General features: G+C 54.7%; 8 non-coding genes across 8 annotated transcripts; all 8 read right to left on the bottom strand.

Annotated features, from left to right (window-relative positions):
• Positions 1-879: 879 nt before the first annotated feature.
• LOC137778619 (small nucleolar RNA SNORD116) lies at positions 880-971 on the bottom strand. The gene has a single exon (XR_011076950.1). It is a non-coding gene; the product is annotated as a small nucleolar RNA SNORD116 (small nucleolar RNA).
• Positions 972-3,898: 2,927 nt separating this feature from the next.
• LOC137753145 (small nucleolar RNA SNORD116) lies at positions 3,899-3,990 on the bottom strand. Its single transcript, XR_011071398.1, has one exon. It is a non-coding gene; the product is annotated as a small nucleolar RNA SNORD116 (small nucleolar RNA).
• A 2,406-nt stretch (positions 3,991-6,396) lies between these two features.
• LOC137751028 (small nucleolar RNA SNORD116) lies at positions 6,397-6,487 on the bottom strand. The gene has a single exon (XR_011070678.1). It is a non-coding gene; the product is annotated as a small nucleolar RNA SNORD116 (small nucleolar RNA).
• A 2,927-nt stretch (positions 6,488-9,414) lies between these two features.
• LOC137753138 (small nucleolar RNA SNORD116) lies at positions 9,415-9,506 on the bottom strand. Its single transcript, XR_011071396.1, has one exon. It is a non-coding gene; the product is annotated as a small nucleolar RNA SNORD116 (small nucleolar RNA).
• Positions 9,507-11,911: 2,405 nt separating this feature from the next.
• LOC137749889 (small nucleolar RNA SNORD116) lies at positions 11,912-12,003 on the bottom strand. Its single transcript, XR_011070313.1, has one exon. It is a non-coding gene; the product is annotated as a small nucleolar RNA SNORD116 (small nucleolar RNA).
• A 2,925-nt stretch (positions 12,004-14,928) lies between these two features.
• LOC137753131 (small nucleolar RNA SNORD116) lies at positions 14,929-15,020 on the bottom strand. The gene has a single exon (XR_011071393.1). It is a non-coding gene; the product is annotated as a small nucleolar RNA SNORD116 (small nucleolar RNA).
• A 2,414-nt stretch (positions 15,021-17,434) lies between these two features.
• LOC137778047 (small nucleolar RNA SNORD116) lies at positions 17,435-17,526 on the bottom strand. Its single transcript, XR_011076722.1, has one exon. It is a non-coding gene; the product is annotated as a small nucleolar RNA SNORD116 (small nucleolar RNA).
• A 2,926-nt stretch (positions 17,527-20,452) lies between these two features.
• LOC137754251 (small nucleolar RNA SNORD116) lies at positions 20,453-20,544 on the bottom strand. The gene has a single exon (XR_011071780.1). It is a non-coding gene; the product is annotated as a small nucleolar RNA SNORD116 (small nucleolar RNA).
• Positions 20,545-20,643: the final 99 nt, after the last annotated feature.

Below are 20,643 nucleotides of genomic sequence, written 5' to 3'. Positions count from 1 at the left end.
GTGAGAAGACACCATACTGTGCCGTGAAGGCACCATTCACTGGAACAAGGACCCGCCGTGAAGCACTTTGAGAAAGAGAGGAAAAGGTTGGGATGGTCCATGAACGTGCACCTGTATTCCTTCCCTACACGGGACTCCAAATGCTCCTGAAGATATCCCAAAAGAGTTCCGGGAACCCTATGTCCACCGACCATCTATCCACCCAACAGTAAGCCTGTGGGCTTAGCCAACACTCTCACGTGTATTTCCCGCTCGCCTTGCCTTCCTCTCTCCACCAGGACCCAAACGAATCCACCCCTCACCTAAGTAGCTTGATGTCCCCTGGATTTGCCTAAGGCATTTTCCAACCTCTCCACACACAACACACAAGCAGGACACAACCCAAGGAGGAGCCAACAGCGTCGCCCAAATCCGTGGGACGGTGGCCCATTTGATTTCCCCTGACCATCAGGGCAAACGTAAACTACATCCCACCTCCCAAGCTGAACATGACATAGAAGCCCGGCCTGGCCAGGACTCCTTCTCTGACCCTGAGTGCAGAGAATTCTGTTTCCTTGCGGGAACAAGGCAACGACCTGAGCTCGAGGGTGGCCTGTAGGTCTCGAGGGCAAGCCAGAGGAGTACCAGTGGCTCATGCTTCCTTTCATACCCGCATGCTGACCACGGCAGGGGATAGCAGTTTTGGCTAGACTCAGGTGCCCAGAGACGTCTAGTTGTCCTTAGCTTTCCCACGTAGATGGACATCCCAGGCTCCTCTCCACATGGCTCTTTCTGCACGAGAAGCCCGCCACCCTCAACTTGAACAATGTTGCTGCGCGAGCCCACGGTAGCAAATGCGACATGGACCTCTCCCTAATTTTCCTTTGGGAGCCACGTGCTGGACCTCAGTTAGGATGAGAAGATGGTACGTATTGCTCATTCATTTTGTTTAGATTTCGAAGGAATGCATTTATGGGAGTCATCACCGATCCACGCAGCTGCTCAAAGGCTGGACGTGCAAAGTCGCGGATTGTCAGCAAGCTCAATCCTCTCAGCAGTAGGGAGCGGCCAGACTCGAGCCACGGGGAAGAAAGTGCACCCAAGTCTCAGGGCATCGGAGCTCGGGTGCCCCAGGAAGCGCCCGGAATGTGACGGTGTAGTCTCGCCGCACAAGTCCCCATGGCCAAACATCTAGGTTTCTTCAAAGAAGTTCCGTTTACCCCCACAAGGTTTCTACCAGGAACCTTGTCAAGCCAGAGACTTTGCCCTTGGGTCGTACAGAAAGCTATTGGCATTGGAGATATTCCAATGCTCAAACTGGCAGGGCAAACCCTTGCAGCAACTGGGTAACTTGCCCTGCCACCTTGTATTTTCACCCCCGGGCCCGTCAGTGACATGACCGCGGAGAAACCTGAGACCCATTCATTGGTTCAGAGTTCCAAGCAGTGCATTTATGGGAGTCATCATCAATCCACCTGCTCAAAGGCTGCACGTTCAAAGTTGCAGGCTCCACCAGAGGGCAGCCAACGATCTCAATCATGTCAGCAGTCAGGAGCGGCCAGAGCCGACCCACGGGGCTGCAAATGGAGCTAAGGATCATGGCATCGGATATGGGGTGCCACTGGAAGAGCCAAGAAGGTGAGCGTGTAGTCTCCGGGCACAAGTCGCCGTGGCCAAACATCTAGGTTTCTGCAAAGAATTTCCACTCACCAGCACAAGGTTCCTACGAGGATCCTCAAGTACTTCACGCCAAAATCACTCTGAGACTCTTTTGCCTCGACTTGCCTCAACTTGCCGCACTGTCCTCACTTCTCCAGGTACCATGGACTATACAGAGGGCCCCATGCTGCTGCAGGTGTTTGTTCCCGGGCACTCCACCACCTGCCTCAGTGTGACAGAACACAGGGATGTTTGAGAAAAGTGAACGGGGGCACAGAGGCAAAGGGTGATACCGCCCAGCGATGTGCGCTCTATCTCCCCTCAACATTTCATTTGCAGCCCATCATGTCTGTGTGTCCATAGCCAAACGTGAATGCTTCGTGGCATTGATGCCTTCAGAGTGCACGGGCATCAACACAAATAGCACGGCCGTCCATCAAACCCCTGGTATGGGCCTTGAACTTCCCCGCCTGAGCCGCCTCCCCACCGACACAGCATAGGGATGTCATCCTGAACCGCTGAGACACCCTCAGGGGAAATGGGATTACTCAGCGTAAGAGCCACTGCCCTCAGGGGAACCAAACCACTCCTGGCGCATACGCTTCCACACAGTGGACTCACCCTCACGAGGAAATGTGGTCCCTGAGATCTTCCACAAGGGAACGGCCCTTGGCCAAATGGGACGACCTCCAACAAAAGCAGCTTGTAGGGACCGGTAACAAAACGCACCAGAGGAACTCCTGGACTGAACAATGGAGATTCACCTGTAGCCATACTTCCTGGCCTGCTGCCAAGACTGGCTACTTACCCTTGGCCCACACACAAAGCTAATGGCATGGGAACCATTCCGATGCTCAACGCGGCGGGGAAACCCTTGCAGCAATGGTGTAACTTGCAGTGGTGTCTGGTACTTTCACACTCTGGGCCCATCAGTGACGTGACATTGGGGAAACCGTGACGCCCAGGTACTCTGCAAGCAACTTGTTACCCACAGCCATGCAACGAGAGAACCCAGACAACAGCCTAGACACTTGAACCGGTATGACTTGTCTGGCCTGTGGCCAGGCTTGCCGGATACCACAGTCTCGACGCACCAGCGGGTGGCAGGAAAAATGACACCCAGGCCACACATCCTCTCTTGCCCTTAAAACTGTAGCCTTTCCTTGGCAGCCGACTCCTTTGTTTCTGCATGGTTGCGCCCAATGACCTCCTGGTAGAGCTCCAATCCTCAGGGAACGCTATGTGGGCCGGGTATAGAAATGATGCTTGGCTGTCCTCAGGAACACCTTCACGTCTTCAACACAGGGGGAACGTGGCCAGAGAGGGACAAAACACCCCAAGGCCTCCAAATCGGCCCCCATGAGAAGACACCATACTGTGCCATGAAGGCAACCTTTCGCTGGACAAGGACTCGCCATGAAGCAAAACGACCAAGGAGAGGAAAGAGGCGGGACAGTCCACAAATGTGCTCCCGTATTCTCTCCCTACACGTGCCACCAGATGCTCCTGAGGGAATCCCAAATGTGTTCCCGGAACCCCATGGCCACCGTCGATCTATCCGCCCACCAGTAAACCTGTGGGCTTAGCCAGCCATCTCACGTCTCTCTTTCACTCGCCTTGCCTTACTCTCTCTCCACCGGGATCCCAACGTGTCATGGCAAGATGCCAGAGCCACCCCTCACCAAGGAAGCTTGCCGTGACCAAGCTTGACTAAGGCATTTTCCAGCCCCTTCACACAGCACACACAAGCAGGACACAACCCGAGGAGGAGCCTTCAGATTGCCTAAACTCCCAGGAACAGTGGCCCATTTGATTTCTCCCCTCATCAGGAGAAACCTAAATTGCATATGGTCTCCCAAGCAGAACATGACAAAGAAGCCTGCCCTAGGCCTGGAATCCTGTTCTGACCCTGAGCCTACAGACTTCTGTTTCTTTGAGTCCACAAGGCAATGACCAGCAGATGGGGGCAGCCTGTTGAACTCAAGCGCAGGTGGCAGAACCAGCAATGGCGCACACTTCCTCTCCTACCTGCATGCTGAAACGTGGCAGGGGACAGCAGTCCTGGCTAGACCAAGGAACCCAGAGACGACATGCTGTCCCACGCCTTCCCGCCTGGATTGGCATCCCAGGCTCCTTTCCCAATTGCTCTTCTCCCCATGAGATGACCACAACCCTCAACTTGAACAACGTGGCTGTGGACACCCACGGCCGCAAATGCAATGTGAACTTCTCCCTACTTTCCTTTTGGGAGCCACGTGCTGGACCTCAGTTCCAACGAGGAGACGGTAGGGATTTCTCACTCATTTTGTTCAGATTTCCAAGGAATGCATTTGTGGGAGTCATCATCGATCCAAGCACATGCTCAAACGTTGGACATGCAAAGTTGCAGATTCCACCATGGGACGGCCAGCAAGCTGAATCATATCAGCGTACAGAAGTGGCCAGAGCCGAGCCATGGGTCAGGAAATGCAGCCAGGTCTCGGGCATCAAAGCTCGTGTTCCGCGAGAAAAGACCAGAAGGTGAGGGTGTAGCCCTGGTGCACACGTTCCCGTCGCCAAACCTTTAGGTTTGCAAAGAAGTGTCACTTACCGCAACAAGGGTTAAAGCAGGATCCTCATGGAATGCACGCCAGGACCCCTCCGAGACTCCTTCGCCTGGCCTCGCCTTGCCACGCCGTCCTCCTTTCAACGGGTATCAGGGATTATATGGATGGCCCCAGGCTGCTGCTGGCATTCGTTCCCTGGCATTCCACCTGGCTCGGGTGAGAGAACACACGCAGGCTTGAGGAGGGTGCACGGGCGCAGCGAGGGAAAGGTCGATACCACCCAGTGATGTGTGTTCTATCTCTCCTCAACATTTCATTTGCTGTCCATCTTGCCTGTGTGTACGCACCCAAATGTGAAAGCATCGTGGCACAGGCGCCTTCAGAGCGTGCGGGCGTCAGGACAAAGAGTGCCGCCGACCAACAACACCCTGGTCTCGGGCCCTGAAATTCCTCTCCTGAGCAATCTGCCCTGCATCACAGCAAAACGATGTCTTCCTGATCCCCCGAGACACCCTCAGGACAACTGGGCCCCCTCAGCCTAAGAGCAAGTGCCCTCTTTGGCAACAAACACGCCCTTGGCACTTATGATTCCACACAGTGGACACACCCTCAAGGGGAGAGATCTTCCACAAGGGAAGGGCCCTTGGACGAATATGATGACCTCCATCAAAAGCGGCTCGTAGGGACCCGTGACAAAGGGCACCTGAGGAACCCCTGGATTGATCAAGGGAGACTCACCAGCAGGCATACTTCCTGGTCTCCTGCCAAGCCAGAGGAACTTCCTAGGACCGCCACCAAAGCTAATGGCAAGGGAGCCATTCCAATGCCCAAAGTGGCGGGGCAAACCCTAGCAGCAACTGGGTATCTTATCGTAGCACCTTGCACATTGTCTTTCTTCCCTTCAAGGACAAGACCTTGGAGAAACCATGAGACCCAGGTCCTCCAGAACCAACGTGTCACCCACAGCCGTGCAATGAGGGAACGCCTCCAACATCCTGGACCCTTGAAACGGCATGACTTCTCTGGCTTGAAGCCATGCATGCTGGAGATCACAGGCTCGCAGCACCAGAAGGCGGCTGGACAAAATGACCCCTGCAGCACACTTTCACTCCAGCCCTTAAACCTGTAGCATTTCCTTGGCAGCTAACTCGCTTCTTTCTGCATGGTTGGGCCCAAAGACCTCCCGGGAGAGCTCCAAACCTCAGGGAATGCTATGCCGACTGGGTATAGCAATGAGGCTGGGCTGTCCTAAGGAACACCTTAACATCCTCAACATAGGGGCAAGGAGGCCACACAGGGACAAAACATCCCAACGGCTCCAAATCGGGCCCAGTGAGAAGACACCATACTGTGCCGTGAAGGCACCATTCACTGGAACAAGGACCCGCCATGAAGCACTTTGAGAAAGGAGAGGAAAAGGTTGGGATGGTCCATGAACGTGCACCTGTATTCCTTCCCTACACGGGACTCCAAATGCTCCTGAAGATATCCCAAAAGAGTTCCGGGAACCCTATGTCCACCGACCATCTATCCACCCAACAGTAAGCCTGTGGGCTTAGCAAACACTCTCACGTGTATTTCCCGCTCACCTTGCCTTCCTCTATCCACCAGGACCCAAACGAATCCACCCCTCACCTAAGTAGCTTGATGTCCCCTGGATTTGCCTAAGGCATTTTCCAACCTCTCCACACACAACACACAAGCAGGACACAACCCAAGGGGGAGCCAACAGCGTCGCCCAAATCCATGGGACGGTGGCCCATTTGATTTCCCCTGACCATCAGGGCAAACGTAAACTACATCCCACCTCCCAAGCTGAACATGACATAGAAGCCTGGCCTGGCCAGGACTCCTTCTCTGACCCTGAGTGCAGAGACTTCTGTTTCCTTGCGGGAACAAGGCAACGACCTGAGCTCGAGGGTGGCCTGTAGGTCTCGAGGGCAAGCCAGAGGAGTACCAGTGGCTCATGCTTCCTTTCATACCCGCATGCTGACCGCGGCAGGGGATAGCAGTTTTGGCTAGACTCAGGTGCCCAGAGACGTCAAGTTGTCCTTAGCCTTCCCACGTAGATGGACATCCCAGGCTCCTCTCCACATGGCTCTTTCTGCACGAGAAGCCCGCCACCCTCAACTTGAACAATGTTGCTGCGCGAGCCCACCGTGGCAAATGCGACATTGACCTCTCCCTAATTTTCCTTTGGGAGCCACGTGCTGGACCTCAGTTAGGATGAGAAGATGGTAGGTATTGCTCATTCATTTTGTTAGATTTTGAAGGAATGCATTTATGGGAGTCATCATCGATCCACGCAGCTGCTCAAAGGCTGGACGTGCAAAGTCGCGGACTGTCAGCAAGCTCAATCCTCTCAGCAGTAGGGAGCGGCCAGACTCGAGCCACGGGGCAGAAAGTGCACCCAAGTCTCAGGGCATCGGAGCTCGGGTGCCCCAGGAAGCGCCCGGAATGTGACGGTGTAGTCTCGCCGCACAAGTCCCCGTGCCCAAACATCTAGGTTTCTTCAAAGAAGTTCCGTTTACCCCCACAAGGTTTCTACCAGGAACCTTGTCAAGCCAGAGACTTTGCCCTTGGGTCGTACAGAAAGCTATTGGCATTGGAGATATTCCAATGCCCAAACTGGCAGGGCAAACCCTTGCAGCAACTGGGTAACTTGCCCTGCCACCTTGTATTTTCACCCCCGGGCCCGTCAGTGACATGACCGCGGAGAAACCTGAGACCCATTCATTGGTTCAGAGTTCCAAGCAGTGCATTTATGGGAGTCATCATCAATCCACCTGCTCAAAGGCTGCACGTTCAAAGTTGCAGGCTCCACCGCAGGGCAGCCAACGATCTCAATCATGTCAGCAGTCAGGAGCGGCCAGAGCCGACCCACGGGGCTGCAAATGGAGCTAAGGATCATGGCATCGGATATGGGGTGCCACTGGAAGAGCCAAGAAGGTGAGGGTGTAGTCTCCGGGCACAAGTCGCCGTGGCCAAACATCTTGCTTTCTGCAAAGAATTTCCACTCACCAGCACAAGGTTCCTAAGAGGATCCTCAAGTACTTCACGCCAAAATCACTCTGAGACTCTTTTGCCTCGACTTGCCTCAACTTGCCGCACTGTCCTCACTTCGCCAGGTACCATGGACTATACAGAGGGCCCCATGCTGCTGCAGGTGTTTGTTCCCGGGCACTCCACCACCTGCCTCAGTGTGACAGAACACAGTGATGTTTGAGAAAAGTGAACGGGGGCACAGAGGCAAAGGGTGATACTGCCCAGCGATGTGCGCTCTATCTCCCCTCAACATTTCATTTGCAGCCCATCATGTCTGTGTGTCCACAGCCAAACGTGAATGCTTCGTGGCACAGATGCCTTCAGAGTGCACGGGCATCAACACAAAGAGCACGGCCGTCCATCAAACCCCTGGTATGGGCCTTGAACTTCCCCGCCTGAGCCGCCTCCCCACTGACACATCATAGGGATTTCATCCTGAACCGCTGAGACACCCTCAGGGGAAATGGGATTACTCAGCGTAAGAGCCACTGCCCTCTGGGGAACCAAACCACTCCTGGCGCATACGCTTCCACACAGTGGACTCACCCTCACGGGGAAATGTGGTCCCTGAGACCTTCCACAAGGGAACGGCCCTTGGCCAAATGGGACGACCTCCAACAAAAGCAGCTTGTAGAGACCGGTGACAAAACGCACCAGAGGAACTCCTGGACTGAACAATGGAGATTCACCTGTAGCCATAATTCCTGGCCTGCTGCCAAGAGTGGCAACTTACCCTTGGCCCACACACAAAGCTAATGGCATGGGAACCATTCCGATGCTCAACGCGGCGGGGAAACCCTTGCAGCAATGGTGTAACTTGCAGTGGTGTCTGGTACTTTCACACTCTGGGACCATCAGTGACGTGACATTGGGGAAACCGTGAGGCCCAGGTACTCTGCAAGCAACTTGTTACCCACAGCCATGCAACGAGAGAACCCAGACAACAGCCTAGACACTTGAACCGGCATGACTTCTCTGGCCTGTGGCCAGGCTCGCCGGATACCACAGTCTCGACGCACCAGCGGGTGGCAGGAAAAATGACACCCAGGCCACACATCCTCTCTTGCCCTTAAAATTGTAGCCTTTCCTTGGCAGCCGACTCCCTTGTTTCTGCATGGTTGCGCCCAATGTCCTCCTGGTAGAGCTCCAATCCTCAGGGAACGCTATGTGGTCCGGGTATAGAAATGATGCTTGGCTGTCCTCAGGAACACCTTCACGTCTTCAACACAGGGGGAACGTGGCCAGACAGGGACAAAACACCCCAAGGCCTCCAAATCGGCCCCCATGAGAAGACACCATACTGTGCCATGAAGGCAACCTTTCGCTGGACAAGGACCCGCCATGAAGCAAATCGACCAAGGAGAGGAAAGAGGCGGGACAGTCCACAAATGTGCTCCCGTATTCTCTCCCTACACGTGCCTCCAGATGCTCCTGAGGGAATCCCAAATGTGTTCCGGGAACCCCATGGCCACCGTCGATCTATCCACCCACCAGTAAACCTGTGGGCTTAGCCAGCCATCTCACGTCTCTCTTTCACTCGCCTTGCCTTACTCTCTCTCCACCGGGATCCCAACGTGTCACGGCAAGATGCCAGAGCCACCCCTCACCAAGGAAGCTTGCCGTGACCAAGCTTGACTAAGGCATTTTCCAGCCCCTTCACACAGCACACACAAGCAGGACACAACCCGAGGAGGAGCCATCAGATTGCCTAAACTCCCAGGAACAGTGGCCCATTTGATTTCTCCCCTCATCAGGAGAAACCTAAATTGCATATGGTCTCCCAAGCAGAACATGACAAAGAAGCCTGCCCTAGGCCTGGAATCCTGTTCTGACCCTGAGCCTACAGACTTCTGTTTCTTTGAGGCCACAAGGCAATGACCAGCAGATGGGGGCAGCCTGTTGAACTCAAGCGCAGGTGGCAGAACCAGCAATGGCGCACGCTTCCTCTCCTACCTGCATGCTGAAACGTGGCAGGGGACAGCAGTCCTGGCTAGACCAAGGAACCCAGAGACGACATGCTGTCCCACGCCTTACCACCTGGATTGGCATCCCAGGCTCCTTTCCCAATTGCTCTTCTCCCCATGAGATGACCACAACCCTCAACTTGAACAACGTGGCTGTGGACACCCACGGCCGCAAATGCAATGTGAACTTCTCCCTACTTTCCTTTTGGGAGCCAGGTGCTGGACCTCAGTTCCAACGAGGAGACGGTAGGGATTTCTCACTCATTTTGTTCAGATTTCCAAGGAATGCATTTGTGGGAGTCATCATCGATCCAAGCACATGCTCAAACGTTGGACATGCAAAGTTGCAGATTCCACCATGGGACGGCCAGCAAGCTGAATCATATCAGCGTACAGAAGTGGCCAGAGCCGAGCCATGGGTCAGGAAATGCAGCCAGTTCTCGGGCATCAAAGCTCGTGTTCCGCGAGAAAAGACCAGAAGGTGAGGGTGTAGCCCCGGTGCACATGTTCCCGTCGCCAAACCTTTAGGTTTGCAAAGAAGTGTCACTTACCGCAACAAGGGTTAAAGCAGGATCCTCATGGAATGCACGCCAGGACCCCTCCGAGACTCCTTCGCCTGGCCTCGCCTTGCCACGCCGTCCTCCTTCCAACGGGTATCAGGGATTATACGGATGGCCCCAGGCTGCTGCTGGCATTCTTTCCCTGGCATTCCACCTGGCTCGGGTGAGAGAACACACGCAGGCTTGAGGAGGGTTCACGGGCGCAGCGAGGGAAAGGTCGATACCACCCAGTGATGTGTGTTCTATCTCTCCTCAACATTTCATTTGCTGTCCATCTTGCCTGTGTGTACGCACCCAAACGTGAAAGCATCGTGGCACATGCGCCTACAGAGCGTGTGGCCATCAGGACAAAGAGCGCCGCCGACCAACAAGACCCTGGCCTCGGGCCCTGAAATTCCTCTCCTGAGCAATCTGCCCTGCATCACAGCAAAACGATGTCTTCCTGATCCCCTGAGACACCCTCAGGACAACTGGGCCCCCTCAGCCTAAGAGCAAGTGCCCTCTTTGGCAACAAACACGCCCTTGGCACTTATGATTCCACACAGTGGACACACCCTCAAGGGGAGAGATCTTCCACAAGGGAAGGGCCCTTGGCCGAATATGACGACCTCCATCAAAAGCGGCTCGTAGGGACCCGTGACAAAGGGCACCTGAGGAACGCCTGGACTGATCAAGGGAGACTCACCAGCAGGCATACTTCCTGGTCTCCTGCCAAGCCAGAAGAACTTCCTAGGACCGCAACCAAAGCTAATGGCAAGGGAGCCATTCCAATGCCCAAAGTGGCGGGGCAAACCCTTCCAGCAACTGGGTATCTTATCGTAGCACCTTGCACATTGTCTTTCTTCCCTTCAAGGACAAGACCTTGGAGAAACCATGAGACCCAGGTCCGCCAGAACCAACGTGTCACCCACAGCCGTGCAATGATGGAACGCCTCCAACATCCTGGACCTTTGAACCGGCATGACTTCTCTGGCTTGAAGCCATGCATGCTGTAGGTCACAGGCTCGCAGCACCAGAAGGCGGCAGGACAAAATGACCCCTGCAGCACACTTTCACTCCAGCCCTTAAACCTGTAGCATTTCCTTGGCAGCTAACTCGCTTCTTTCTGCATGGTTGGGCCCAAAGACCTCCCGGGAGAGCTCCAAACCTCAGGGAATGCTATGCCGACTGGGTATAGCAATGACGCTGGGCTGTCCTTAGGAACACCTTAACATCCTCAACATAGGGGCAAGGCGGCCACACAGGGACAAAACATCCCAATGTCTCCAAATCGGGCCCAGTGAGAAGACACCATACTGTGCCGTGAAGGCACCATTCACTGGAACAAGGACCCGCCGTGAAGGACATTGAGAAAGGAGAGGAAAAGGTTGGGATGGTCCATGAATGTGCACCTGTATTCCTTCCCTACACGGGACTCCAAATGCTCCTGAAGATATCCCAAAAGAGTTCCGGGAACCCTATGTCCACCGACCATCTATCCACCCAACAGTAAGCCTGTGGGCTTAGCCAACACTCTCACGTGTATTTCCTGCTCGCCTTGCCTTCCTCTCTCCACCAGGACCCAAACGAATCCACCCCTCACCTAAGTAGCTAGATGTCCCCTGGATTTGCCTAAGGCATTTTCCAACCTCGCCACACACAACACACAAGCAGGACACAACCCAAGGAGGAGCCAACAGCGTCGCCCAAATCCGTGGGACGGTGGCCCATTTGATTTCCCCTGACCATCAGGGCAAACGTAAACTACATCCCACCTCCCAAGCTGAACATGACATAGAAGCCTGGCCTGGCCAGGACTCCTTCTCTGACCCTGAGTGCAGAGACTTCTGTTTCCTTGCGGGAACAAGGCAACGACCTGAGCTCGAGGGTGGCCTGTAGGTCTCGAGGGCAAGCCAGAGGAGTACCAGTGGCTCATGCTTCCTTTCATACCCGCATGCTGACTGCGGCAGGGGATAGCAGTTTTTCTAGACTCAGGTGCCCAGAGACGTCAAGTTGTCCTTAGCCTTCCCACGTAGAGGGACATCCCAGGCTCCTCTCCACTTGGCTCTTTCTGCACGAGAAGCCCGCCACCCTCAACTTGAACAATGTTGCTGCGCGAGCCCACAGTAGCAAATGCGACATGGACCTCTCCCTAATTTTCCTTTGGGAGCCACGTGCTGGACCTCAGTTAGGATGAGAAGATGGTAGGTATTGCTCATTCATTTTGTTTAGATTTCGAAGGAATGCATTTATGGGATTCATCACCGATCCACACAGCTGCTCAAAGGCTGGACGTGCAAAGTCGCGGACTGTCAGCAAGCACAATCCTCTCAGCAGTAGGGAGCGGCCAGACTCGAGCCACGGGGCAGAAAGTGCACCCAAGTCTCAGGGCATCGGAGCTCGGGTGCCCCAGGAAGCGCCCGGAATGTGACGGTGTAGTCTCGCCGCACAAGTCCCCGTGGCCAAACATCTAGGTTTCTTCAAAGAAGTTCCGTTTACCCCCACAAGGTTTCTACCAGGAACCTTGTCAAGCCAGAGGCGATGCCCTTGGGTCGTACAGAAAGCTATTGGCATTGGAGATATTCCAATGCCCAAACTGGCAGGGCAAACCCTTGCAGCAACTGGGTAAATTTCCCTGTCGCCTTGTATTTTCGCCCCCGGGCCAGTCAGTGACATGACTGCGGAGAAACCTGAGACCCATTCATTGGTTCAGAGTGCCAAGCAGTGCATTTATGGGAGTCATCATCAATCCACATGCTCAAAGGCTGCACGTTCAAAGTTGCAGGCTCCACCGCAGGGCAGCCAACGATCTCAATCATGTCAGCAGTCAGGAGCGGCCAGAGCCGACCCACGGGGCTGCCAATGGAGCTAAGGATCATGGCATCGGATCTCGGGTGCCACTGAAAGAGCCAAGAAGGTGAGGGTGTATCTCAGGGCACAAGTCCCCGTGGCCAAACATCTAGGTTTCTGCAAAGAATTTCCACTCACCAGCACAAGGTTCCTACGAGGATCCTCAAGTACTTCACGCCAAAATCACTCTGAGACTCTTTTGCCTCGACTTGCCTCAACTTGCCGCACTGTCCTCACTTCTCCAGGTACCATGGACTATACAGAGGGCCCCATGCTGCTGCAGGTGTTTGTTCCCGGGCACTCCACCACCTGCCTCAGTGTGACAGAACACAGGGATGTTTGAGAAAAGTGAACGGGGGCACAGAGGCAAAGGGTGATACCGCCCAGCGATGTGCGCTCTATCTCCCCTCAACATTTCATTTGCAGCCCATCATGTCTGTGTGTCCACAGCCAAACGTGAATGCTTCGTGGCACGGATGCCTTCAGAGTGCACGGGCATCAACACAAAGAGCACGGCCGTCCATCAAACCCCTGGTATGGGCCTTGAACTTCCCCGCCTGAACGGCCTCCCCACCGACACAGCATAGGGATGTCACCCTGAACCGCTGAGACACCCTCAGGGGAAATGGGATTACTCAGCGTAAGAGCCACTGCCCTCTGGGGTACCAAACCACTCCTGGCGCATACGCTTCCACACAGTGGACTCACCCTCAAGGGGAAATGTGGTCCCTGAGATCTTCCACAAGGGAACGGCCCTTGGCCAAATGGGACGACCTCCCACAAAAGCAGCTTGTAGGGACCGTTGACAAAACACACCAGAGGAACTCCTGGACTGAACAATGGAGATTCACCTGTAGCCATACTTCCTGGCCTGCTGCCAAGACTGGCAACCTACCCTTGGCCCACACACAATGCTAATGGCATGGGAACCATTCCGATGCTCAACGCGGCGGGGAAACCCTTGCAGCAATGGTGTAACTTGCAGTGGTGTCTGGTACTTTCACACTCTGGGACCATCAGTGACGTGACATTGGGGAAACCGTGAGGCCCAGGTACTCTGCAAGCAACTTGTTACCCACAGCCATGCAAAGAGAAAACCCAGACAAAAGCCTAGACACTTGAACCGGTATGACTTCTCTGGCCTTTGGCCAGGCTCGCCGGATACCACAGTCTCGACGCACCAGCGGGTGGCAGGAAAAATGACACCCACGCCACACATCCTCTCCTGCCCTTAAAACTGTAGCCTTTCCTTGGCAGCCGACTCCCTTTTTTCTGCATGGTTGCGCCCAAAGACCTCCTGGTAGAGCTCCAATCCTCAGGGAACGCTATGTGGGCCGGGTAGAGAAATGATGCTTGGCTGTCCTCAGGAACACCTTCACGTCTTGAACACATGGGGAACGTGGCCAGACAGGGACAAAACACCCCAATGCCTCCAAATCGGCCCCCATGAGAAGACACCATACTGTGCCATGAAGGCAACCTTTCGCTGGACAAGGACCCGCCATGAAGCAAATCGGCCAAGGAGAGGAAAGAGGAGGGACAGTCCACAAATGTGCTCCCGTATTCTCTCCCTACACGTGCCTCCAGATGCCCTTAGGGAATCCCAAATGTGTTCCGGGAACCCCAGGGCCACCGTCGATCTATCCACACACCAGTAAACCTGTGGGCTTAGCCAGCCATCTCACGTCTCTCTTTCACTCGCCTTACCTTACTCTCTCTCCACCGGGATCCCAACGTGTCACGGCAAGATGCCAGAGCCACCCCTCACCAAGGAAGCTTGCCGTGACCAAGCTTGACTAAGGCATTTTCCAGCCCCTTCACACAGCACACACAAGCAGGACACAACCCGAGGAGGAGCCATCAGATTGCCTAAACTCCCAGGAACAGTGGCCCATTTGATTTCTCCCCTCATCAGGAGAAACCTAAATTGCATATGGTCTCCCAAGCAGAACATGACAAAGAAGCCTGCCCTAGGCCTGGAATCCTGTTCTGACCCTGAGCCTACAGACTTCTGTTTCTTTGAGGCCACAAGGCAATGACCAGCAGATGGGGGCAGCCTGTTGAACTCAAGCGCAGGTGGCAGAACCAGCAATGGCGCACGCTTCCTCTCCTACCTGCATGCTGAAACGTGGCAGGGGACAGCAGTCCTGGCTAGACCAAGGAACCCAGAGACGACATGCTGTCCCACGCCTTACCACCTGGATTGGCATCCCAGGCTCCTTTCCCAATTGCTCTTCTCCCCATGAGATGACCACAACCCTCAACTTGAACAACGTGGCTGTGGACACCCACGGCCGCAAATGCAATGTGAACCTCTCCCTACTTTCCTTTTGGGAGCCACGTGCTGGACCTCAGTTCCAACGAGGAGACGGTAGGGATTTCTCACTCATTTTGTTCAGATTTCCAAGGAATGCATTTGTGGGAGTCATCATCGATCCAAGCACATGCTCAAACGTTGGACATGCAAAGTTGCAGATTCCACCATGGGACGGCCAGCGAGCTGAATCATATCAGCGTACAGAAGTGGCCAGAGCCGAGCCATGGGTCAGGAAATGCAGCCAGTTCTCAGGGCATCAAAGCTCGTGTTCCCCGAGAAAAGACCAGAAGGTGAGGTTGTAGCCCCGGTGCACACGTTCCCGTCGCCAAACCTTTAGGTTTAGCAAAGAAGTGTCACTTACCGCAACAAGGGTTAAAGCAGGATCCTCATGGAATGCACGCCAGGACCCCTCCGAGACTCCTTCGCCTGGCCTCGCCTTGCCACGCCGTCCTCCTTTCAACGGGTATCAGGGATTATACGGATGGCCCCAGGCTGCTGCTGGCATTCTTTCCCTGGCATTCCACCTGGCTCGGGTGAGAGAACACACGCAGGCTTGAGGAAGGTGCACGGGCGCAGCGAGGGAAAGGTCGATACCACCCAGTGATGTGTGTTCTATCTCTCCTCAACATTTCATTTGCTGTCTATCTTGCCTGTTTGTACGCACCCAAACGTGAAAGCATCGTGGCACAGGCGCCTTCACAGCGTGCGGCCATCAGGACAAAGAGCGCCGCCGGCCAACAACACCCTGGTCTCGGGCCCTGAAATTCCTCTCCTGAGCAATCTGCCCTGCATCACAGCAAAACGATGTCTTCCTGATCCCCTGAGACACCCTCAGGACAACTGGGCCCCCTCAGCCTAAGAGCAAGTGCCCTCTTTGGCAACAAACACGCCCTTGGCACTTATGATTCCACACAGTGGACACACCCTCAAGGGGAGAGATCTTCCACAAGGGAAGGGCCCTTGGCCGGATATGACGACCTCCATCAAAAGCGGCTCGTAGGGACCCGTGACAAAGGGCACCTGAGGAACCCCTGGACTGATCAAGGGAGACTCACCAGCAGGCATACTTCCTGGTCTCCTGCCAAGCCAGAGGAACTTCCTAGGACCGCAACCAAAGCTAATGGCAAGGGAGCCATTCCAATGCCCAAAGTGGCGGGGCAAACCCTTGCAGCAACTGGGTATCTTATCGTAGCACCTTGCACATTGTCTTTCTTCCCTTCAAGGACAAGACCTTGGAGAAACCATGAGACCCAGGTCCTCCAGAACCAACGTGTCACCCACAGCCGTGCAATGAGGGAACGCCTGCAACATCCTGGACCCTTGAACCGGCATGACTTCTCTGGCTTGAAGCCATGCATGCTGGAGATCACAGGCTCGCAGCATCAGAAGGCGGCAGGACAAAATGACCCCTGCAGCACACTTTCACTCCAGCCCTTAAACCTGTAGCATTTCCTTGGCAGCCAACTCGCTTCTTTCTGCATGGTTGGGCCCAAAGACCTCCGGGGAGAGCTCCAAACCTCAGGGAATGCTATGCCGACTGGGTATAGCAATGACGCTGGGCTGTCCTAAGGAACACCTTAACATCCTCAACATAGGGGCAAGGAGGCCACACAGGGACAAAACATCCCAATGGCTCCAAATCGGGCCCAGTGAGAAGACACCATACTGTGCCGTGAAGGCACCATTCACTGGAACAAGGACCCGCCGTGAAGCACATTGAGAAAGGAGAGGAAAAGGTTAGGATGGTCCATGAATGTGCACCTGTATTCCTTCCCTACACGGGACTCCAAATGCTCCTGAAGATATCCCAAAAGAGTTCCGGGAACCCTATGTCCACCGACCATCTATCCACCCAACAGTAAGCCTGTGGGCTTAGCCAACACTCTCACGTGTATTTCCTGCTCGCCTTGCCTTCCTCTCTCCACCAGGACCCAAACGAATCCACCCTTCACCTAAGTAGCTTGATGTCCCCTGGATTTGCCTAAGGCATTTTCCAACCTCTCCACTCACAACACACAAGCAGGACACAACCCAAGGAGGAGCCAACAGCGTCGCCCAAATCCGTGGGACGGTGGCCCATTTGATTTCCCCTGACCATCAGGGCAAACGTAAACTACATCCCACCTCCCAAGCTGAACATGACATAGAAGCCTGGCCTGGCCAGGACTCCTTCTCTGACCCTGAGTGCAGAGACTTCTGTTTCCTTGCGGGAACAAGGCAACGACCTGAGCTCGAGGGTGGCCTGTAGGTCTCGAGGGCAAGCCAGAGGAGTACCAGTGGCTCATGCTTCCTTTCATACCCGCATGCTGATGCTGACCGCGGCAGGGGATAGCAGTTTTGGCTAGACTCAGGTGCCCAGAGACGTCAAGTTGTCCTTAGCCTTCCCACGTAGATGGACATCCCAGGCTCCTCTCCACATGGCTCTTTCTGCACGAGAAGACCGCCACCCTCAACTTGAACAATGTTGCTGCGCGAGCCCACAGTAGCAAATGCGACATGGACCTCTCCCTAATTTTCCTTTGGGAGCCACGTGCTGGACCTCAGTTAGGATGAGAAGATGGTAGGTATTGCTCATTCATTTTGTTTAGATTTCGAAGGAATGCATTTATGGGAGTCATCACCGATCCATGCAGCTGCTCAAAGGCTGGACGTGCAAAGTCGCGGACTGTCAGCAAGCACAATCCTCTCAGCAGTAGGGAGCGGCCAGACTCGAGCCACGGGGCAGAAAGTGCACCCAAGTCTCAGGGCATCGGAGCTCGGGTGCCCCAGGAAGCGCCCGGAATGTGACGGTGTAGTCTCGCCGCACAAGTCCCCGTGGCCAAACATCTAGGATTCTTCAAAGAAGTTCCGTTTACCCCCACAAGGTTTCTACCACGAACCTTGTCAAGCCAGAGGCGATGCCCTTGGGTCGTACAGAAAGCTATTGGCATTGGAGATATTCCAATGCCCAAACTGGCAGGGCAAACCCTTGCAGTAACTGGGTAACTTTCCCTGCCGCCTTGTATTTTCGACCCCGGGCCCGTCAGTGACATGACTGCGGAGAAACCTGAGACCCATTCATTGGTTCAGAGTGCCAAGCAGTGCATTTATGGGAGTCATCATCAATCCACCTGCTCAAAGGCTGCACGTTCAAAGTTGCAGGCTCCACCGCAGGGCAGTCAACGATCTCAATCATGTCAGCAGTCAGGAGCGGCCAGAGCCGACCCACGGGGCTGCCAATGGAGCTAAGGATCATGGCATCGGATCTTGGGTGCCACTGGAAGAGCCAAGAAGGTGAGGGTGTAGTCTCAGGGCACAAGTCCCCGTGGCCAAACATCTAGGTTTCTGCAAAGAATTTCCACTCACCAGCACAAGGTTCCTACAAGGATCCTCAAGTACTTCACGCCAAAATCACTCTGAGACTCTTTTGCCTCGACTTGCCTCAACTTGCCGCACTGTCCTCACTTCTCCAGGTACCATGGACTATACAGAGGGCCCCATGCTGCTGCAGGTGTTTGTTCCCGGGCACTCCACCACCTGCCTCAGTGTGACAGAACACAGGGATGTTTGAGAAAAGTGAACGGGGGCACAGAGGCAAAGGGTGATACCGCCCAGCGATGTGCGCTCTATCTCCCCTCAACATTTCATTTGCAGCCCATCATGTCTGTGTGTCCACAGCCAAACGTGAATGCTTCGTGGCACGGATGCCTTCAGAGTGCACGGGCATCAACACAAAGAGCACAGCCGTCCATCAAACCCCTGGTATGGGCCTTGAACTTCCCCGCCTGAGGCGCCTCCCCACCGAAACAGCATAGGGATGTCATCGTTAACCGCTGAGACACCCTCAGGGGAAATGGCATTACTCAGCGTAAGAGCCACTGCCCTCTGGGGAAGCAAACCACTCCTGGCGCATACGCTTCCACACAGTGGACTCACCGTCAAGGGGAAATGTGGTCCCTGAGATCTTCCACAAGGGAACGGCCCTTGGCCAAATGGGACGACCTCCCACAAAAGCAGCTTGTAGGGACCGGTGACAAAACACACCAGAGGAACTCCTGGACTGAACAATGGAGATTCACCTGTAGCCATACTTCCTGGCCTGCTGCCAAGACTGGCAACCTACCCTTGGCCCACACACAAAGCTAATGGCATGGGAACCATTCCGATGCTCAACGCGGCGGGGAAACCCTTGCAGCAATGGTGTAACTTGCAGTGGTGTCTGGTACTTTCACACTCTGGGACCATCAGTGACGTGACATTGGGGAAACCGTGAGGCCCAGGTACTCTGCAAGCAACTTGTTACCCACAGCCATGCAAAGAGAAAACCCAGACAACAGCCTAGACACTTGAACCGGTATGACTTGTCTGGCCTTTGGCCAGGCTCGCCGGATACCACAGTCTCGACGCACCAGCGGGTGGCAGGAAAAATGACACCCACGCCACACATCCTCTCCTGCCCTTAAAACTGTAGCCTTTCCTTGGCAGCCGACTCCCTTGTTTCTGCATGGTTGCGCCCAATGACCTCCTGGTAGAGCTCCAATCCTCAGGGAACGCTATGTGGGCCGGGTAGAGAAATGATGCTTGGCTGTCCTCAGGAACACCTTCACGTCTTCAACACAGGGGGAACGTGGCCAGACAGGGACAAAACACCCCAAGGCCTCCAAATCGGCCCCCATGAGAAGACACCATACTGTGCCATGAAGGCAACCTTTCGCTGGACAAGGACCCGCCATGAAGCAAATCGGCCAAGGAGAGGAAAGAGGAGGGACAGTCCACAAATGTGCTCCCGTATTCTCTCCCTACACGTGCTTCCAGATGCTCCTGAGGGAATCCCAAATGTGTTCCGGGAACCCCATGGCCACCGTCGATCTATCCACCCACCAGTAAACCTGTGGGCTTAGCCAGCCATCTCACGTCTCTCTTTCACTCGCCTTACCTTAATCTCTCTCCACCGGGATCCCAACGTGTCACGGCAAGATGCCAGAGCCACCCCTCACCAAGGAAGCTTGCCGTGACCAAGCTTGACTAAGGCATTTTCCAGCCCCTTCACACAGCACACACAAGCAGGACACAACCCGAGGAGGAGCCATCAGATTGCCTAAACTCCCAGGAACAGTGGCCCATTTGATTTCTCCCCTCATCAGGAGAAACCTAAATTGCATATGGTCTCCCAAGCAGAACATGACAAAGAAGCCTGCCCTAGGCCTGGAATCCTGTTCTGACCCTGAGCCTACAGACTTCTGTTTCTTTGAGGCCACAAGGCAATGACCAGCAGATGGGGGCAGCCTGTTGAACTCAAGCGCAGGTGGCAGAACCAGCAATGGCGCACGCTTCCTCTCCTACCTGCATGCTGAACCGTGGCAGGGGACAGCAGTCCTGGCTAGACCAAGGAACCCAGAGACGGCACGGTGTCCCACGCCTTCCCGAAGGATTGGCATCCCAGGCTCCTTTCCCAATTGCTCTTATCCCCATGAGATGACCACAACCCTCAACTTGAACAACGTGGCTGTGGACACCCACGGCCGCAAATCCAATGTGAACCTCTCCCTACTTTCCTTTTGGGAGCCACGTGCTGGACCTCAGTTCCAACGAGGAGATGGTAGGAATTTCTCCCTCATTTTGTTCAGATTTCCAAGGAATGCATTTGTGGGAGTCATCATCGATCCAAGCACATGCTCAAACGTTGGACATGCAAAGTTGCAGATTCCACCATGGGACGGCCAGCGAGCTGAATCATATCAGCGTACAGAAGTGGCCAGAGCCGA

The sequence above is a fragment of the Eschrichtius robustus genome, chromosome 1 (genome assembly GCF_028021215.1).
Source record: "Eschrichtius robustus isolate mEscRob2 chromosome 1, mEscRob2.pri, whole genome shotgun sequence".
Lineage (NCBI taxonomy): Eukaryota > Metazoa > Chordata > Mammalia > Artiodactyla > Eschrichtiidae > Eschrichtius > Eschrichtius robustus.
The sequence above is the reverse complement of the archived record's forward strand: the minus strand, read 5'-3'. Positions and strand labels throughout refer to the sequence as shown.